At 50.0% G+C, this 20,561-nt stretch overlaps 1 long non-coding RNA gene across 1 annotated transcript in view; it reads right to left on the reverse strand.

Moving 5' to 3' along the window:
- The window catches only part of LOC141581057 (uncharacterized), a 71,026-nt gene that overhangs the window by 9,454 nt on the left and 41,011 nt on the right, over positions 1 to 20,561 (reverse strand). The gene's annotated exons all lie outside the window — the stretch shown is intronic.

Consider the following 20,561-nt stretch of genomic DNA (forward strand, 5'->3'; position numbering starts at 1 on the left):
CCATCCCCAAGGCAGAGGGAACTGAGTCAGCATCAGGGCCACATAGAGGCCCTCCCTGTGCACCACCCCACCCTCCTTCCACGCCACCCTAGCAGGTACAGGGATTGGCAGAGGGAGGCAGCATCTGGGGGCTGTGACTTCTGGCCGGGACAAGTGGCACCCACGGGAGCCTGGATGGGGGTGTACAGGCAGCACTTCTGGGGCCCTTCGTTACCATCCCTGTGAAGAATAGGGCCAGGATGCATAAGACCACCCCATGCCCAGCACAGCCCCACTGCGAAGTGCAGCTCCAGGCAGCCACTGAAGAGCAGAGGGAATCCAGACCAGGGCTCTGGGTGGCACGTGCCCTTGGGGCTTGGGAAAAAATAAAACTAAATCTTATCACCAGATAAACGTGGGCTAGGCCAGGGTGGGTGCCAAATCTCCCACGGGGATTTGGGGGAAATGCTGACTGTTCCTGCCACTTGCTCCCACTCAACAGAGGTCCCCAACCCTCACTGTGCATTTGGTGGCCTGCCCTGGCCACCAGCCACAGTCATCCACACGGGCAGTGACACCAGACTGGCTGAGAGCTACATAGCAGGCCTAGCGTGACGGTGGGCTGTGCACACTCCTGGAGGCTCCCTAAGGTGCTGTGAGGACTGGCCAGGCGAGGCTGAAAGTTGAGCTCCTGCAGAGGGCAATGGCCTGTACCAAGATTGTGTACATGTCTGGGGGTGGTACGTGGGGTGTGTATGTGCGTGTGTGTGGTGTGGTGTGTAGGTAGTATATGTGTGTCTTTGATGTGTGTGTGGTGTGTGTATGGTGTGTGGTGTGTGTAATATGTGTCCTGTGTGTATAGTATGCTGTGTGTTTGCAGTGTGTGATGTGTGTGTATGATGTGTGTTTGTATGTGGTGTGGTATGGGTGGGGTCTGTGCATAAGTGTGTGGGTGGATGGGTGTAGGTAGGTGTACTGTGTGTGTCTGTATGTGTGGTGTGTGTGGTGTGATGTGTGTGTGGTGTCGAGGTATGTGCACGTGTGGTGTGTGTGGTGTGCTGTGTGTATGTATGTGTGCATGTGTGGTATAGTGTGACGTGTATGTATGTGTGTATGTGGTGTGGTAGATGTGCATGTGTGTAATATGTGGTGTGTGTGGTGTGTGGCATGTGTGGTGTAATGTGTGTGTGGTGTGTCGGTGTGTATGTGGTATAATGTGTGTGTGGTATGTGTGGTGTAATATGTGTGTGTATGTGGTGTGTGGTGCCTGTGTAGTGTGTGTGGTGTAATGTGTGTATGGAATGTGTGTGTATGTGTGTATATGTGTGCACACCTGCATGGTATGTGTTGTATGCATGTGTGGTGTGTTTAGTGTTTGGGGGGGTGTGGTATCTGTGGTGTAATGTGTGTGTGTGGTGTAGGGTGTGGTATATGGTATATGCATGTGTGGTGGGTGTGTGTGGGTGATGTGCAGTGTGGTATGTGGTATGTATATGTGTGGTATGTGTGTAGTGTGTGTATATGGTGTGTGGTGTCAGAGGTGTGTGTGTATGTGTGGTATGATGTGTGTGTGGTGTGTGGCGTGGTATGTGGTGTGTATAGGTGTGGTGTGTCTATGTGTGTGGTATAGTATGTGTGTGGTGTGTAGTGTGATGGGTGTGTGTTGTGTGTGTGGCATAGTATGTGTGCATGTGTAGTGTGTGTGTGGCATAGTGTGTGTGTCGTGTGTGAGGGGGATGTGTGTATACATGGTGTGACATGTATGTGGTGTGTGGTGTGGTATGTGGTGTGTGCATGTGGTCTGTGTGTTGTGTGTGTAGTGTAGTGTCTGTGTGGTGTGCAGTGTAAGGGGTGTGTGTGCATGGTGTGGTGTGATGTGTGTGTGTGGTTTGTGGTGTGGCATGTGATGTATGTGTGTATGTGTGGTGTGCAGTGTGGTATGAGATGTGTGTTTTGTGTGTGGTGTAGTGTGTATATGTGGTGTGTGGTGTGAGGGGTGTGTGTATTTGTGGTGTGTGATGTGTGTGTGTGATACGTGGTGTCGTATGTACATGTGCGTAGTGTGCAATGTGGTATGTGGTGTGTGCATGTGGTGTGTGTTATGTGTGTGGCATAGTATGTGTGTATGTGGTGTGTGGTGTGAGGAGGTGTGTATGCATGGTGTGGTGTGTATACTTGGTGTGGTGTGTGGTGTGGTATGTGGCGTGTGCATGTGTGGTGTGTGTGTGGTGTGCAGTGTGGTATGTGGTGTGTGCATGTGGTGTGTGTGTGTGACAGGGAGGAGGGGAGTGGGCTGACAAGGCAGGAAGGCAGAGACCCTGCTAGAGTATGGACACCATGACTCAGCGTGAGGTGAGGGCAACAAGAGAGCAGATGAAGAGATGGGTGATGGGTCTGGGGGTGTGGCACAGCACCACTGCCCTGAGCCTTGCCTGTAGCAGAGAGTCCCAGAGCAGCCCGGGGCGGGGTCGTTTACCTCATTTTAGATGACAGGACTGAGGCTTCCTCTCCCTCCCGCTCAAATCCAACCAATTCCTGCCAACACCACCCTCATTATCTCTCACTCCACCATTTCCTCCAAGTAGCTTTCTTTGACCCCTAGACCCGCCATGTGCCCACCCCGGCCCATCACAGTGCCAGAGCACCAACTCTGCTAGGACAGAAGTGCCGCAGGGCGGGGATTTTCATGGGTTTTATTTTCCCTCAGCTCCCCTCTGCCCAGAGCAATACTTGTCAAGCAGCTGGTCCTTCCTGTTTTTGGAATGAGGAACACCTGCAATGTTTCATCATGGCTGCTTGCCTGTTTGCTCTTAGGCTGTAGTCTCCTTGAAGGCAGGACCTGTTTTGAGTCATCATTTTGACACCAGCACCCAGCAAAGAGATTGGTACACAGTGGGTAAGAAATATTAGTGGAATACAGTAGAATATTAACACAGCTATTTAAAAAAATAAAATACAAAAATTAGCCAGGCATGGTGGCGGGCACCTGTAATCCCAGCTACCTGGGAGGCTGAGGCAGGAGAATCACTTGAACCTGGGAGGCAGGTTGCAGTGAGCTGAGATCGTGCCACTGCATTCCAGCCTGGGCAACAGAGCGAGATTCTGTACCCCAAAAAAAGAATCATGAAATATTTATTATTATGATATGGACTAGACATCCAAGATACCTCTTTATAAGAAAAGGCAATGGCAGATTCATGTGTATAGTGTGCTATCTTTTCTATAATAGGAGACTTGAATAAGACTGTATATTCATATTTGCCTGTACATTAAAAAACTTGGCCAGGCACCGTGGCTCCTGCCTGTAGTCCCGGCATTTTGGTAGGCCGAGGCCGGTGGATCACTTGAGCCCAAGAGTTTGAGACCAGCCTGGGAAACATGGTAAAACCTCATATCTACAAAAAAACAAAACAAAACAAAAAATATAAAAAAGTAGCCAGGTCTGGTGGTGCACACCTGCAGCCCCAGCTACTCAGGAGGTTGAAGCCAGAGGATGACTAGAGCCCAGGAGTTCCAAGCTGCATTGATGCGTGATTGCACCACTGCATTCCAGCCTGGGCAGCAGAGCGAGATGCTGTCAGAAATACACACACACACACACACACACACACACACACACACACCCCAACCCTATTCTAGAAGGATATATAATAAAAGTGATGACCTTCAATAAGAGGGACCAGGTTATTGGGGGTGAGTTGTGGGAGCAAGACTTTTCCTCATAGAGTTTTAGACGTTGAACGTCCAGCTCTTTGAGTGTATTACCCAATCAAAAATGAAAAGGAAGGACATAAATATTAGTAGAAGGCAAGAGAGAGAGAAGGAGGAAGAGCAAGCAGGGAGAGGGGCGGACCACAGCCAGGATCTAGCTGCCTCCAGTCCGTCACACCACATGGCCTTGAATCCAAGGCTGACAAATTTAGATTCTGCTGCCAGAGAAGGACACGCATTAAAAATCCCACAAGCTCACATGCTCTGGCAAAGATGCCAAGTCTCGCAGATGGGGTGAAATGGCCACGATTGTTCTTGGTTCTCCGGTGTCAGTGAGGTGGCCAGTTTTCTCTGGGGACATTGGTCAATAACTGCAAGTGTTTCTAACCTCAGAGGCTCAGCTCTGGAGATAAACTATCGAGTTGGTGCACTGCTCCGTGAATTACCATATAAATGACTATCCTTAGGGTATATTGTTCTCGAGGTTGGTCTCAAGGTTGCTAGGTAGTCAATACTTTGGAGCCCCCTTTCCTAAGCTCAACAGTGGCCCCTCAGAAGACCCTCCTCCAGCTTACAAGCTACAAGGAAAATGGTACAACTACTTTGGAGCTGTATTGAGCAAAAATACACCACAAACAAGCCCTGCAGGCTGCAGGTCACCCCTGCACCTACGTAACCCTGTCAGGTGCATCAGAAGACATGATGAAGAATTTTCTTTGTAGCATTGTTTGTAATAGCAAAACAAAACAAAAAACCACAACTGAAAGTGACCCAGATGTCCTTCTACAGGAAATTGGAGGCATAAAATGTGGCACAGTGTATCCAGACAATGGACTTTCACAGCAGGGGAAATGAATAAACTGAAGCCACAATCAACTGGGTGAATCTCAGAAGCCTGTGGAAGATGGAAAGCAAGCAATGGAAGACATCGCAAAACACTTACATCCAGTTCAAAACCAAACAAAACAGAAGGGCTGTTTTCACACGTTTATCAGAAACAGGTGGTTAAAACAACCAAAAACATAGCGAGCAAAGGATGCATCTGGTATTGAGAGAGTGGTCACCGTGGAGTGGGGGTGGTGGGGAAACGGCGGGGGCCGGTGCCGTCGGGGTGAGGCACACACCGTGACCGGCCTTGTTGGAAACGGTTTATTCCTTGATCACTGGCAGTCATTTTAGTATAGTACCTTCTATCTTAGTTGTGTGTTCACACGTATTCTTGTTCATGACTCAAATACTCCAGCGTAAAGATCTAACGCATAGCCTGAGCCATGGGGCCGGGCAGGCCTGGGTGTGAATACTGACTTTTCATAGCCGAGTGACCCTGGGCATGTCACTTAGCCTCTGAGTCTCTCATCTCACCATGATGGTCATGCTTCCCTCGAAATGCTCTACTGACATATGGAACATGCCTGGCACATGGTAAATACTCAATGCATTTTTTTTTTTTTTTTTTTTTGAAACAGAGTTTTGTTCTTGTTGCCCAGGCTGGAATGCAATGGTGCTGTCTCTGCTCACCCCTGCAACCTCTGCTGCTTCCTGGGTTCAAGCGATTCTCCTGCCTCTGCCTCCCAAGTAGATCGGATTACAGGCATGTGCCACCACACCCAGCTAATTTTGTATTTTTGGTAGAGATAGGGTTTTTCCATATTGGTCAGGCTCGACTAGTACTCCCAACCTCAGGTGATCCACCCACCTCAGCCTCCCAAAGTGCTGGGATTACAGGAATGAGGCACTGCGCTCAGCTACATTTTTTAGAATCTATTTGTGAATTCAGGCATTGGACTCTGGGATTCCCCATTGTAGGCTAAGGACACGATAAAGGAGAGCTGAATGAATGAATGAGTGAGCAAAAGAAAGAATTCAAACATTCTTTTTCTACCTCCACATCTCCTCCTCTGAATGCCCTCCAGAACTCAAATCATGTGTTTAGCATTGGGGTCACTTAAAATAAAATTTAAAATCCAATTCTTACACCTACTTAAAGTCTCTGGAAGCAGGTAGCAGACAAGCTTAGCCCCACAAAGATTCTGCCTCCACCCTCCAAACTGGACAAAAGATCCCTTCGGGAGGAACTCACTGTGTCTTCCCTGCCCCCACAGCACCTGGCACCTTCTGGGCCCACCAGCTGCTCCTCATGAAGGCAGCTGCTCATTAGACGGAGATCCCATCAGTTGGAGGTATCTCCCCAGACATTTACAGGCTTGGGTCGGTCCTTCTTGAATCTATAGGAATTTCCCTTGACCTTAAAGTCTCTCAGCAACTTTGGTCGTATTGAGGACAGCCCATGAGTAGAGGAAATTAAATGGATTCTTCTTTTAGGCCTTCTGAGAATCTCTGCTAGACTCTGATTTTTTTCCCCCTTTGGCTTCTTTGTTTTCTTTCAGGCTAGATCTGGGGGAGGAAATTACCTGCAGAATCATGGATAGAGAAATACATTTGAAGTCAGACAATAAAGCCTCTGTTTGACCTTGAGCCAGACCCATCATTTCCAGCTTAGTTCAGCTTTCTCCTCTATAAAATGGCAATAGTAATGATTTATTGCTTACTTCACAAGGATGCTGAAAAGATCAAATAAAGCCATGAATATGTTGGTGATTTTAAAACTATAAAGTTCTTTGTAACCTGGTACAAAGGAATAATACTGGATTTAGAGTCAAGATATCTAGTGTTGTTTTTTTTTAAGTGTTGAGGCATATTATGTGCCAGGCATGTTTTGAGAACTTTATGAATGTTAACTCATGGTAGTTGTTACAATAATCTTGTGAACTAGGTGTCATATTATCATTCTCATTAGGCATATGAGAAAAGGGGGACACAGAGAAGTTAAGTAACTTGTCCAGGTTGCACAGCTAATATGTGGCAAAGCTGAGATCCAAACCTAAACAGCCGGTTCCAGAAGCTGGTCCCCTTAACTAGCTTTTCTCCCTCCTGCTTGAGGAGTTTGAGCCTAGCTCTGCCACTCACTAATTATTCTGTCCTTCATTCATTCATTCCACATACACTTACTGAGGGCTTACTATGTGCCAGTTCTGGGGGCTGGGCTTGGAGCAATGAATAAAACAGGCTGTCACAGAGCTTGCACTCCAGCAACCATGCAAGGTGTCCAGAGGAGTTGATGCTGTGGAAGATGGATGAAGCAGAGCGAGGGGCTAGAGGGTGACCTTGGGCCCACACTGTCTTCTCTTTGAAACTCTGCTCTCCTATTATACAGTGTAGATACTGAGGCCTTCTCTGCCTCCTTTAAAGCATTAGGGAGCAATGAAATGAACTATAGAGGTTTATATAGGATATACACCGTAAAACACTATTCTCGTGAAGAGGTTGTACATTCACTGCTCTTGCCTCTTTGTTCCTACGGTGCTTTGTTCATACCTCTAAGCTACAGTCAACCTTGTTTCATACTTGGCCACGCAGGTCTCTGTGTCATCTAATAAACTGAATCTTTGAGGGCAGGACCAGATCCTGGTACAGGGTAAGTGTGAAACAAAGGTATCATTATTAATGTTAATAATCACAATTTAATGAGCCCCATTAGTGCCAGATACTACCAGACACTTATATACAATGCTGAGATTAACCTTCAGTGTAGAAGTTATTATCATCCTAGTCCCAGGGGAAACATGGAGGCTCAGAGGGCTGAGGAATCTGCCCATGGCTGTTCAGCAGTGATTGACAAAACCACAATCAGTACTGGCTCCAAAATCCGTCATCTGCCGCCAACCCCCTACTCATCCACACTTGTCCAGTCAACAAATCTGACTCGAGCACCTACTATGCTCTTGGTGCTTTGCCAGGTACTGGAGAGACAGAGATGGAGAAAGCAGGTGAGGTCTCTGTCCGTGCTAAAAACAGAACAAACAAGTTACCATGTAAATAAGATGGGCATGGGTGTGAGCCACAGGGAGGGCTTACCCAGGCTGGGAGGTGGAGGAAGGCCTGTGTGAGGAAGGGACATCAGAGCTGAGCCCTGAGCTGTGACAAGGAGCTGGTAGACCTGGGAGGAAGGGCTGAGGTGTGAATGAGCTGGGAAAGTTCTCCAAGCAGGAGGCAGCCTGTACGCCTGGAGAGTCCCAAGGAAGGGCGACAGAGGTAAGTGGCACAGTGAGGGGAAGGTGTGTCCACACCATACCGGCCTCACAGACCTGGACAGGCATGGGGCAGCCACCAAAGCTTTCCAGATAGTACAGTGATGTCACCTGAGGTCTAATTTAGAATGATTATGAATTGCTGAAATAACATTCGAGTCTGCTAATAATATTAAAACAATGTTTTCCATAAAGCTTGTTTAGGAGACTGGAAGAGAAGAGTGAAAAAGAAGCAGCCAGAGAAGGTGGAAGTAGGCTGGGAGCAGAGAAAGGTATTCAGCCAGCAAATGACTCTTACAGGGGCTTCCCTTCAGCTTAACTTCAGCAGAATCCAGCCTCCTTTACCTTATACACAATCATAATTGGCTGTAAATGGAAATCACTAAATAGATTTCCAGACTTCTGCTATGAGAAGGATCAGATTTCTTCTCCCTTCTCTTCCTGTGCCAAGGAAAGAGAAGGCCCATAAGCCGGAAGAATAGGGGCCCTTCATGACTGCTTGGGGCAGGGTGTCTGTTGAGAGGCTCAGAGGATGCTTCTTAAGACAGTGTCTTGTCCTCAGGAGCAAGGGTTTTGATTTCCAGATGCAGGTCGGTCTTTGCCAAAATGTGGCCTGGGAGTCATGCTTTCTGGGTGGCTTTGGCTGCACTATGAGAAATGAACAGACAAGCCAGCCTCATCCATACTCCCCTCCCACACATCTGTGAGTGGAAATCAGAGCCCATAGGGCGGGCTTAAGGATCCTCCCAGACCTCAGGATCCCTGGGGCATCCTGGGTGGAATGGTGGAGGACGGAGGTGGCACTGCTGGGACCAGGCAGAGACCTCAGGTGTCTACACTCGGATGTCTACACTGCCCGTCTTCTCTTCCCCACCCCCTGCACCATGCTGCTACCCAGTCTTCTTCTCCCTCCTGGAGAGGAGGCAGATCTGGGTCTCAGGAAGCTGACAAGAAGCAAAAGAAAGGAAACTCAAAGAAAGAAGAACTTTTAGGAAACAAAAAGATTGAATTAAAAGATGTCTGAAAAACTGAATAATTCTACCCATGCCAATTACATAAAATTATGTTAATTTATGTAAATCAGTCCCATTTCTCCCTGTTCTTTCCAAACCCATCATTTTGCACCCCTGGAGGTGTCTGGAAGTGAGGGGATCCCGACAGAGCTCCTTGTGCTAACACGAAGCTTGAAGAGTTGAGTTTTCCAATCTCTCCCACTCCTGGGACTGCAGATTCCTCCCTGGGCTCCGCTCCACTCTGACTGCAAGAAAACCTTTCCCATCAGCCCCCCTACCCCTCATCACTCCCTGTGCTGGGGACTGGACAGGACATGTATGTAGCATATTTAGAGATGATGGGATAGATTTGGAGGAGGGAGGAGCCGAAAATAGACTTCATGCAAATACAATCTCTCTATGCTAATGACATGCAAATATAACCAGTTTCCCTCTCCTTGGGCCCCTGGAGCCAAGAAATGACTTGTCTCTGTGCAGTGGACCAAAAAGAGGCCAGGAGAGAAAGCCAGAGGGAGGGAGAGGGGAGAGAGGCCTGAGAGCCCCGGCTGACCCCTACCTACCCTTATCCCCACCCCCAGACACAAGTGACCCCCAGTGAAGGAACAGCTGACAAGGCAGTCCAGGCCTAGAGAGAGCTGCGGTCCAGGCACTGGGCTTGGGCCGTGGCGGGGTATGGGGAGTGTTGCCTGTGCGCCAAGCTTTCAGGACAGGTGCTGGCCACCTTCACCCACCCTGCAGTGGGAGTGCCTCTCACCACCTCCCTCCACCTGCGTAGAGATTGTCCCCCTGGTGCTATTATGTCCTGCAGTTGCTCGTAAATGACAACACCCCAGCGGCTGGCCCGCCCAGCACTTGAACCCCTTCTGGCTGGGCTGCTTGCCGGAGGATTAGCTCCTCTTTGGAGAACCCACAATAGCCCTCCACATCCTTTGTGCTTCTGTTTGCAGCAAATATTGAAGCTCTCTCCTGAAACCCATTACAGGCCGCTGGGACAAAGGCTTTCCGCCGGTCTCCAGGACAGAGCCGATACCAAGATGTTCCTCGCTACTGTGCCTGCCGCCTCACCTGCCGCTTCTTCTCTGGTTACCCCCGGAAGGAGATGATCCACATTCAGATGAGAAATCTCTGTGCCAAGGCAGTGGGCAGAGCAGATGCCATGGTGCCCACACCAGGGTTTGCCCCTTGGAGGGGATGTGCTCATTGCTCACTGGTTGGGCGGGGGTCACAAGTAGTCGGGAGATGCAAAGATCAAGGGCGAGGGAGCCTGGGCTGGAGCTGAGCAGGCTGGAGCAGGTGTGCTGAGCTCTCCTGCCATCAGGGCTTCACAAAAGCTGTTTGCTCTGCCCCGAACATCACTCCCTCCCACTCCCTGTCTTATTTTCAGGAACCAGTTATTTTCATCTTTCAGGTCTGAGCCCAGACTTCACCTCATCACCTCCTCCAGGAAGCCATCCTTGCCTCCCAAACTCAGATGTCCCTCCTCAGCACTCACATCTGGTATTTTAACGGCCTGCTCACTTTCTGCTTTCCTCATCCCAGCCTTTGAGCTCCCAAGGCATTTCTGTGCCGAAAACATCAGACACAACTCGTCAACATGGCAGATAAAAATGACTGAATAAATGAATGACTGAATGAATTCAGCAGGTATGGGCTGTGTCTCATCCTGGAGTCCTCAGAATTCTGACTTACTGGGTGTTGGGTCATGAAGGGCCCTGGGAGAAGGGCCGAGAATCTTTCATGGCCTTCCATATGGACACCTCAGTTTGGTGACGGGCAGGCTGGGCTGAAAGTTCGCCAACCATGCGGCTCCCGGTGAGTCTCTGAACCAGCCCAGGCCTCAGTCCCCTCATCTGGCAAATGGGAAGAACAGCATTGGAAAGATGGAGCGGGAGAATGTGCTGAAAACAGCAAAGGGGTTGTGTGGAGCCGGGGTGCGTGCGCGTGGTTGCATGGAGGGGATGTCAGGGACCTCGGTTTGGGGCGAGAGAAGAAAGAGGGGTTTTCCGGCAGGTGTGTTGCTGCAGCAGGCAACCAGTGGCCACTCTGTAGCAGGCGCTGGGCGGGAGAGGACATGGGGTCCTGTTTCCAGGCCTGAGGGAGGAGGAGGCATCTCTGGAGCTGGGATCTTCCAGCAGCAACCCTGAGGCCTGAGAGCCACTGGCCACTCTCCCCTGCCTGCCCTTCCTCTCTCCTGGTAACTGCAAGGACTAGACAGGCCGGGAGCCAACTCCAACCCACTGCTGGCCAAGTTACTCATTTCCCTCACCTCAGTTTCCTCTTCTGTAAAGTCGAAATAACAACAATGTTACTGCATTGGGCTGCTAAGAAGATTAAATGAGATCAACTACGTAAACTACTCAGGACCGCTCCCAGCACATAACACATGCTCAGTAAACAGCCCGTCGTTCCTACCTGCCCCTTCACTCACCCTGCCTTGGTTCTGGGAACCACAGAAATCACCCTCCCATTTTGCAGAGGGAGAATCCAGAGAGGTTCGGGAACTTACTAGAGGTCACCAGTGACTCGGGAATGGGAGTCAGACACAGACCTGGGGTGCCCGGGGTTCCAATCCCATCTCCCTTTAGTTTGGGGCTTGAATCATTCTCTCATTGCTCCATAGGTACAAATCCAGGCCACCCTCAGAGGCAGCAACAGAGGCTTCTCCTGCGCTCCTCTTACCCCCTTGGAAATGCTGGGTTATAGAAACCCCCCAAAAATAAATAGTGAGACGGCTGATAACTGAGAGACAGGCAGCAGAGCAGAAACAATTCCCTGACCCTTCCTGGCTCCCAGAGAGGAACCCGAACTGAGCTGAGGACTCCAGTGATGAAAAGAGGCATCTGAGAGCCAGTCCTCTAGCTGGGAAAAGCAGGGCCGAGGCGGCTCCAGCAGCCACGGGTGGAGGAGGGCTCCTCGCAGGCCTGGGAAGCCAGGCAGGGGCACCCGCTCTGAAATGGAGCTTTCCCCAGCCGGGCGTCAGAGCTCGGGTGGCAGCCTGGGCTGCTCGGCGTGGCTCTCTCACGGGACTTTTAGTCACATAGGAGGCTGCTGTGGAAAGGAGCTAAATGCTTGAGAGCTGGCAGCAGTCAGCCTTCTAGATATGTCCCTGCATAAAGTGAGGGGCAGTTGGCATGGGATGGGGGCACTCACAGGAAGGGGAGTGACTTCACACAAGGGCATCCAGCCTGCCAGGTACCACCTCCCACTCCCGCCCAGGATCCCTGGCACAGCCTCACCCCACCTCCCAATTCCCCTTGGGGATCCAAGCCATGCCAGGCTGTTTGGGCAAGAACCACACCTGTGCGTGCCATCCAGGTATCTGACTGTATAGACAGGGACAGGAGAAGGCTTTCCAGCCAGACAGGATATTCTCCCTGACCTTTGGTTCATAGGGAGGAATGCTGCGTCCCCTGTCCACGGCTCTCTTCCCTGTACTGAGCAAGTGTCAGGCACACAACAGACAATAAAAAACACCTTTGAGGAGCAACAGAATGAACTGTCCTCAAAAAATGCCGGGCTGGAAGCGTCCACAGCTCCCTCCTGGACACGTGTCAGTATCTCACAGGTCCCTTCCTCTCCTCTCCCCCGAGTACTTTCAGCTGTCATTTGCTCTCCAGTTGCTTGGTCAAGGGTCTAATAAATAAGCCCCTCCCAGTTCTTGGATGGTGATAAGGTGCCTCCTCAGACTTCTTTGGAATAAGTAATCCTAAAAATATCTTCCATCACCTCCTTGGCTCTCGCCGTGGCCCATCTCCAAGCTCTTCCTCAGATTTCCTCTTTGGACCTGAACTTGCACATTCCTGGTTGGCTCCGCTGGAGGGAGAGCATGAAGAAGTCTATGGTGGCGGTGGCATGGGAGTGGCAGACCTCGAGGTGAGAAAGCGATTCTGCTTCAGGGCATCCAGCCAGGGGAATGCCTTCCTGTCTGTGTTTCTGAAACTCTGCTCATTCACCCAGTCTTATCTTATCGCCACCAACCCACACTCCCTCCTGGCATCCTGGGAGAGCAGTCCCTCCCCAGCAGGGGACGGTGAGATGATCTCATGTGGTGGCTCTAGGCTTTGCTGCTCCTAAGAACTCCTGGGGGAGCTTGTTAGAATGTGGATTTCTGGGCTCCAGTCCCCAAAATTCAGATCCTAGAGAACTGGAATGAGGTCCAGACAGCTCATGATTCACAAACTCCCCAGAGGATGCTGACAGTCCAGGAACACTGCTCCTGGACCACCTTCCCAAAAGACCAAAGAGTCTAACAAGCGGTAGACGAATCCTACAAGGAGGACGGATCCTGCCCACATCAGGCAGGAGGCAGATGGAGAGGCGGGGTCAGGACCTTGGATCTGGCCACTGAAGGAGAGTGAAACCCTCTCCCACCATCCCCCAGCTCTAGGACCAGAGCAGCAGGAAGCCAGAGGGAGGGGTAGGAAAGTCCCAGAGAAGCAAAGAAATAACACAGCCTGGCCTGGCCCCAGCTTCTGCAGTGACAAGAGGTTTCACTCAGTCCCAAGCCCCAAATGAGCAGAGACTGGCTTCCTTGTTGATGAAGAAGTCTGGCTGCTGGATGAAGCGGGGAGAAGGGCAGGTGGGGGCTGAGCTCCCGCCTAAGTGATGGCCCCTCGGTGATCTGTAAACCTGTCCAGTCGCCCGTCTCATCTCTGCTTCCCTTTCTCAAGAGTCACTCCAGTCCCGAACCTGATAGCCCAGCTCAAGTCTCCTGAGCCTCCAATACCTCTAGCTCCCCCAGCCTGAAGAAGAGCAGCAAATACACCCCTACTGCTTCTTTACCCCGTCCAGGGGAGACTCCACCCCAGTCCTGCAGCCCTGACCTCTAAATTCAATCAGCCTCTGTGCGAGCCTGCTCCCTACCCACCCTCACCCCAGAGGAGCTCCTGGGAGTTCCAGACACCCTTGTGTTCAGAACTTCAAGTCCAGAGTCCTGGGCTGGGGATATTGGCTCTGCTGCTAATTAGGCCTGTGATCTGGGGCAGGCGCCTGGCATTCCTGAGCCCCAGGCTTTTCATTTATAAAGTGGGGCTCGTAATTCCTGCCTCCCTGTGAGGATGAATGAGACAAGCCATGTAGAGGTCCCTAGTGTAAAACCCTCACTTTGAATATTCACTACGTGTCTACCCTAAGCTTAGCTTAGAGAAACAATGAAAAGGAACATCTCCCCAGCTCCCTGGTAGTCAGAGAGGTGGGTGGCTTCCAGATAAAGGTGTCTTCAACCCTTGTCCTCCCTGTGTGTGGTATCTGGTACTTTCCAGAAGTGGGTTGCTTGATCGATCCAATGCCTGCTCTGTTGAATAGACACTACCTACTCAGCCTTAGCCACTGGCCCTTGGACACTCAACCTCCAAACAACATACCCTCCCTGTACATACCCAAATCCTAAGCACCTTTCAAAACCCAGCTCAACCCCGGCCTTCTAGAGCCCCTGCAGACTCCAGTGAACAATGAGCACCCCCCAAATCAGGGTCACCAATCGATCTTCTCTCCCCAACTAAACCCCACACTCCCCAAGAGCAAAATCAGGTTCCAGAAAGGTCAAAAGACTCATCCTACAAACTGTCCTCACATCTGTCCCTTGCTGGGGACTGGGAAATCAGGTAGTGTCACAGCGCCCAGCACAGAAATCCAGGGTCAGGGCTGTTCCAGCTGGTGGCCTGCCAGTCCCGGTGTTCCCAGTTCTGACTGGCAGGGGCTGTGGTGTGTGAGACAGAGCTGTCCACTGGCAGAGCCTTTGTTCTCACAGTCAAGTGATAGCCCAAGGACTTGGGCACTTTGCAGAACACTGAACTTCTCAGAGCCCTTCGAGGGTGAGAGCTGGAAGGGCCTTCGGAACCGTCTCATCCCACACTCCCAGCTCCAAGTTACAGATGAGGAAGCAGCAGGGATGCGCCTATAGTCTCCTGGGCTGAGGACAGAGCTAAAGTCTAGATTTCTATCACCCTGATCTTACTCTGAACCCCCAGGGTTTCGGGGAGGTTGAACAAAGAGCTATGGAATTGACAGAGCCTCCCACATTCACGTTTTATTTAGTCTTCCTCCCTAAACTGACATAGATATTACGGAGTGCATTCCAATTTTCCTGTTGCAGGAGGAGGCTCAGAGTGGTTATGGCACCTGCTAAGGTCACACAGCTGGTACATCTGGAGCTCTGCCCTGGGGAGCCAAGCATGCCAAGCTTTATTAGAGACCTGAGTTCTTGCTGTTTCACTGGGCTTAAGGGAAAGGGCCCCCAACGTGGGAGTGGGAGCATCGCCGTGGTGGGAAGCAGGAGGGGGCCTCACTTCATAAATTCTTACTCTCGTGACATCCTGAGAGGGCCTCCCTCAAGGTCGCACAGCTAATGTGAGTTACTGCAGCTCTTGGGGCCCAGCAACATGGAGTTTGGGGTGGTTGCCCCTCCCTGCAGCTATCCACCTGTATATAAAAGTCTCATGGTGGGGACACCCATGGTTACCCAGAACTTATTCACTCACTCACTCATTCAACAAATACCTGTTGAGCACCAACCATATGCCAGGCAGTGCACTAGACACTGAGTGAACAGGACTGTTGCTAAAGGGAACAGGACTGTCCGACAGAACCAGAGGGGCTGGGGCTCCTAGGGAGGGGACTGAGTCCACCTTGGCTTTCACCTCTTGGCCACCAACCTATACTATATTCTAGTGGGGGAGACAGATGCACAAACAGAGAGGAGTGTTTGGTCACGTATTGTGCTAGGTGCTATGACAGCGCTGTGCAGGGGATCAGGGAGCCCAGAGAGGGTGCCTGTTCCCGGCTATGGGGGTGACAGAGAAAGTTTGCTAAGCTCAGAAAGCTGTGCAGAAGCCAGCCTGGCAAAGGAGAAGAAAGGGCATTCCAGGAAGCAGGGCAGACAGCACGGGCAAAGGTGTGGTGAAACAAACAGCTTGGCACAGAGGAGCTGTTTGTACACACTTCAGAGAACGATCTGGAAGGGTGTACACCCAACTACTAAGGAGGGTTATCTAGGGAAAATGAGATTATTTAGATTTGCTTTTTGATTTGCACATGACTATCTTGTTTGAATATTTATAGTGGGCAGAAAAATTACTTTCATTAGCAGAAAAATACAATAACTAATAAAGAGTGTTCTGTGTACAATGGAACTCTAAGAAGCATGATGTTTGGAAACAGAAAATTGGAGAGGGTGTTGCTGAGAGTGGAGGAGAAAGGGCAGGGAGCTGTCACAGGTCCCTGGACCTGGAGAAGCAGCAGGTGGACACCAGCCTCCAGGCAGTGGCCTGGGGTGTTCATTAACTGGGTGATTCGTTTCCTGGGAAGTTGCCAGGCAGACCCAGACGGCTGGGGGAGACATCAGTCAGGTCAGGCTGACGTCTTCCAGCCAGAGCTCCAGGGAGTAAGCAGATCTTTGGGGTTCTGGTTGCCCCCTGCCCCAAGCTAAAATTTTCACCTTCCTTTGGGCAGAAGCCATGCTAGGGTGAAGCTGAGAGGTGGTTCCCACCAGCAGGTTCTAACTGGGGTGTCTTTCTTGACCTCTGACTCTACACCATCTCACTCTCCAGCCTGGACCTGGGTTGCACTGCTAAAGGACAAAATACCTGAGGTTCTTTGAACAAGGTCATTTGGAAAAAAAAAATATTCTTGACTTTTCAAATAACTTTTTTACAGACCTCAGTCATTTTTCTCCGGAAAATCTTCTATTTGTCCTTTGCCAGAGGAGGTAAAAATAACTAGCAAACTAAACTCAGGTGTGTCATTCAAACATACACACATTTAACTTCTTCTCCATTCAGTATGGTCCATAGGAAGTGGCTGCAATTTGAGGAATGACAACACTGTCCCCAATTCGGAATAACCTCTTCTTCATTGGTGCTTGGAATTTTGTCTTGGGGTTATCATCTTCTTCCTAAAGCTTATTTGTTCAGTGTCCCGCTTTTCTTTTCTTTCTTTCTTTCTTTTTTTTTTTTTTTTTTGAGAAGGAATTTCACTCTTGTTGCCCAGGCTGGAGTGCAATGGCACAATCTCGGCGGCTCACTGCAACCTCCGCCTCATAGTTTAAAGCAATTTTCCTGCCTCAGCCTCCTAAGTAGCTGGGATTACAGGCATGGGCCACCAAGCCCAGCTAATTTTGTATTTTTAGTAGATGCAGGGTTTCTCCATGTTGGTCGGGCTGGTCTCAAACTCCTGACCTCAGGTGATCTGCCTGCCTCAGCCTCCCAAAATTCTGGGATTACAGGGGTGAGCCACCCCTTTTTATTTGTCCCTACAATGGATGCTGTGGAATGGTTAGAAGGGGTGATTTCCCAACCATTTAATGCGGGTTCATTGGTGCATATTTTCCTGAGTGGAGGTCACAGGCCAAGACGGTATTATCAGTTCCACTGCTTAATATAAGCTCAGTAAGGAAATGAGGTGCCTGGGGACAAGCTAGGGGTTCCGGCTGGTGTACGTAACCTATACTTTCTCCTCACCTTGGGGGCTGTGGAGAGTCTTCCGCCAAAAAGACTGGAAGAATCTAGTTGTACAGAGGAAGAGGGGTTTGATTTGGGGCTGAGACTGAGACCCACGTGGAGCCAGGCCCCACTGAGGCCATTTCGCTCTTGTAGAGCCGCACTCTCTCCCAGCTCGGGGCTGCCTTCTAGAGCCTCAAGAGGTTAGGAGCAGCTCTGGGAGACAGATGAGTCTTCTACAATGACTCTGCTGATAAAGATGATGGGCCTCAGGGATGGGGCGGGAACGACAGGCAGACAGAGGGACGTTTCAGAGAGTATCTGATTTTAAAAGTGATGATGTGGAAAATCATCAATTACCAATCAAACTCACATCATGCGTGCCAGAAAACACAGAACACATATTTGGGAGACAAATGGGGAAGGCAGGCAGGGTGGGGGGGCAAAGCAGGGTTCCCCTTACCTAGCTGGGTGCTGAAATTGGCTGAGGATCTTTTCTACAATGCTCACAACCAAGGCATATTAAACTGAATTTCTTGGGACAAGGCCTAAGAACCTGCATTTTGAAAAATTCCTGACCGGGTGCAGTGGCTCACGCCTGTAATCCCAGCACTTTGGGAGGCCGAGGCGGGCAGATCACAAGGTCAGGAGATCAAGACCATCCTGGCCAACATAGTGAAACTCCATCTCTAAAAAATAAATAAATTAAAAAATTTTTTAAATTCTCCAGAAGGTTCTGAAATACAGCCAAGTTAGATAAACTTAACCATGGTTAAAATGAAGATGGGGGCTGAGGGAATGACCACAGAGTTAGGGCAGGAGGGAGGAGGAAGCCCAGGTCTGGAAGGGGAGGACTGGAGGGAGGAGGCGGGCAGCAGGTAGCCCTGTGCCCATTTGCGGTGGTCTCTTGATGCTGAGAGAGCCAGTGGAGGGAGAACCAGGGCTCCTTCCCTCTGGGTTGTTTCAGAATCAAGCTTCCTGTGGCTCACTCAGCCTGCTCAGGGGCAGAAGTCATTTAGTGAGGAGAAATATCCCCTCTTACAACCGAAGCCCTGATCAAAGGAACAACTAGGGTTTCCCTTGGGGCCCAGCAGGATGGACTAAAAGCAATTTTCTGGGTCCCTCAGGCCCCATATACCGCTTGTCATTTCCCATCAATGCCTAAAATGCCTTTGCCAAAAGCTGTGCCTCTCCCGCTAAGGCAAGTCATGGCAGGTCAGGGACCCCAAGGGAAGGGAAAACCATGACACAGACCCTATGGCCTCACTTTTACTCAGATATGGCAAGTGGGGAGGGGGAGAATTGCTTTCATATCACAGATAAACCTGGGCAGAGCGGAGTGGATACCTTGTGCACTTTTTTGATTTAAGAGACAGGATCAGCTGGGCACAGTGGCTCACTTTGAGAGGCTGAGAGCAGCAGATCTCTTGAGCCCAGGAGTTCGAGATCAGCCCAGATAATATAGTGAGACTCTGTGTAAAGAAAAGAAAGAAAGAGAGGAAGAAGGAAGGAAGGAAGGAAGGAAGGAAGGAAGGAAGATAGGGAGGGAGGGAAGGAGGGAAGAAGGGAGGGAAAGAAAAGAAAGAAAGTTTTGCTGTGTTGCCCAGGCTGGTCTCAAACTCCCAACCTCAAGTGATCGTCTGACCTCTGCCTCCTGTGTAGCCGAGATTACAGGTATGAGCCACTGTACCCAGCTCACCTGCACTTTTGAGGTAATACACAATTCTTCAATGACACATCTCCTGAAACTGTCCCAACCTCACCTCTCCCCTTTTTCTAATTTGTGTTATTTCAGATCTTCTGGTTGCTGCCTTGGGGACTTTCAATATGTTTAAATCTTTTTAAATCTTTCTTTCTTTCTTTCCATCTTTCTTTCTTTCTTCTTTCTTTCTCTCTTTCTCTCTTTCCTTGTTTCCTTCCTTCCGTGTTTCTTTTCTTCCTTCCTTTTCTTATTTCTCATCACTAATGCATCGGCTCTGGATAGCCCCTATCCTCCCGCCTGCGGGAGGGATGTCGGATCGGTATCCTCTGCCCCCTCCAGGTTTCAGCATCATTTTATATCATCACGGTTTTCAGTCTTCTGCACTTTTTCTACGGGTTGTGTCTAAGAACAAAGCTGTGCCCACCGAGTGCCGCTGAGTTGCGGCTTCGCGTTCCCGAGGAGACACAGTCACGGCTCCCCGTTCTTAAGGGAACCTCAAGGGAAGTCCAAGAGGTATAGGGCTTCGGAGCCTATCAGGTCCCATTTGGAGATAAAACCAAGTCAATACCCTGTAGAGGCAACACCTCAGTAGAAGGCGGTGCAGTTACAGTGTAACCGGGACTATCAGTCATCTAGTGTAAATGCCCGGTGAGCAGATCCTTCTGGTTTCATTAGGGAGGTGGAGGAGGGTATGAAGAACGCAGAGCCCTGTGTGCCCAGAGTGGGAACAATCCCCGGGGTGGGGGCAGGTGGTGTCCAAAGAGCAGTTAGTAGCAGAAACAGGAGCTGGGAGCTGAAAAACGTCCCCAGCTCGCAGATGTCTCTCGGCTCAGCCCTGTTTACCTTCAGCTGGTCAAGGACAAACACTATAGGCCCTCTGGGGTGTTGACCATGCCCTTGTAAACACGGTTTTCCTGGACTTAGTGAAGATTAGATTTGGGGACATTATTTTTGGTGGAAAAAAAAAAAAGGCTGGCTTTTTATAAAGCAGGCTCTTTCTCAAAGACGGCAGGAGTCATTATGCTGAGGGAAGAAACCTTCACCCAAGTGCATATTGTATGATTTCATGTATATGGATGAAGTCATAGAATAGGCAAAACTAAATCTGTGGTAGAAAAAAAAAAATCTGAACAGCTGTTGCTTGGGGGTGGGGTGGGGATTTATGGGGCATGAGGGAGCTTTCTGGAGTCGTCCTCATGCTCTGCGCCTTGATAAGGGTTTGAGTTGCATGGGTGTAGGCGTTTGTCAGAACACATGGACAGCACATTGGAGATGCGTGCATTTCCTTGCATGTAAAACTTATCTCCGTAGAAAAAATAACTGTGACAAATATTGGACTTTGTTAATGATACGATGCTGAAGTGTTGGCCCAAATAATTGGTCTGCCCTGTGCTTTGAAATGCTTCCAAAAACACAAGGGATGGATGGACGTACAGAGGAATGGGTAGTTGGGTAGACACGTGATAAAGCACACAGAACAAAATGTTAGAGGAAGACTCTAAGTGGCAGGGATATGGTGTTCACTGTAGAAGTCTTTCAGCTTTTCCATATGTTTGAAATTTTTCATGATAAAATGTGGAGATCGGAAGAATTAGGGTCAGAGAATCGTCCTACCTTCTGAGGACCCTCTCAG

This window comes from Saimiri boliviensis, chromosome 14 (genome assembly GCF_048565385.1).
Source record: "Saimiri boliviensis isolate mSaiBol1 chromosome 14, mSaiBol1.pri, whole genome shotgun sequence".
Classification (NCBI taxonomy): domain Eukaryota; kingdom Metazoa; phylum Chordata; class Mammalia; order Primates; family Cebidae; genus Saimiri; species Saimiri boliviensis.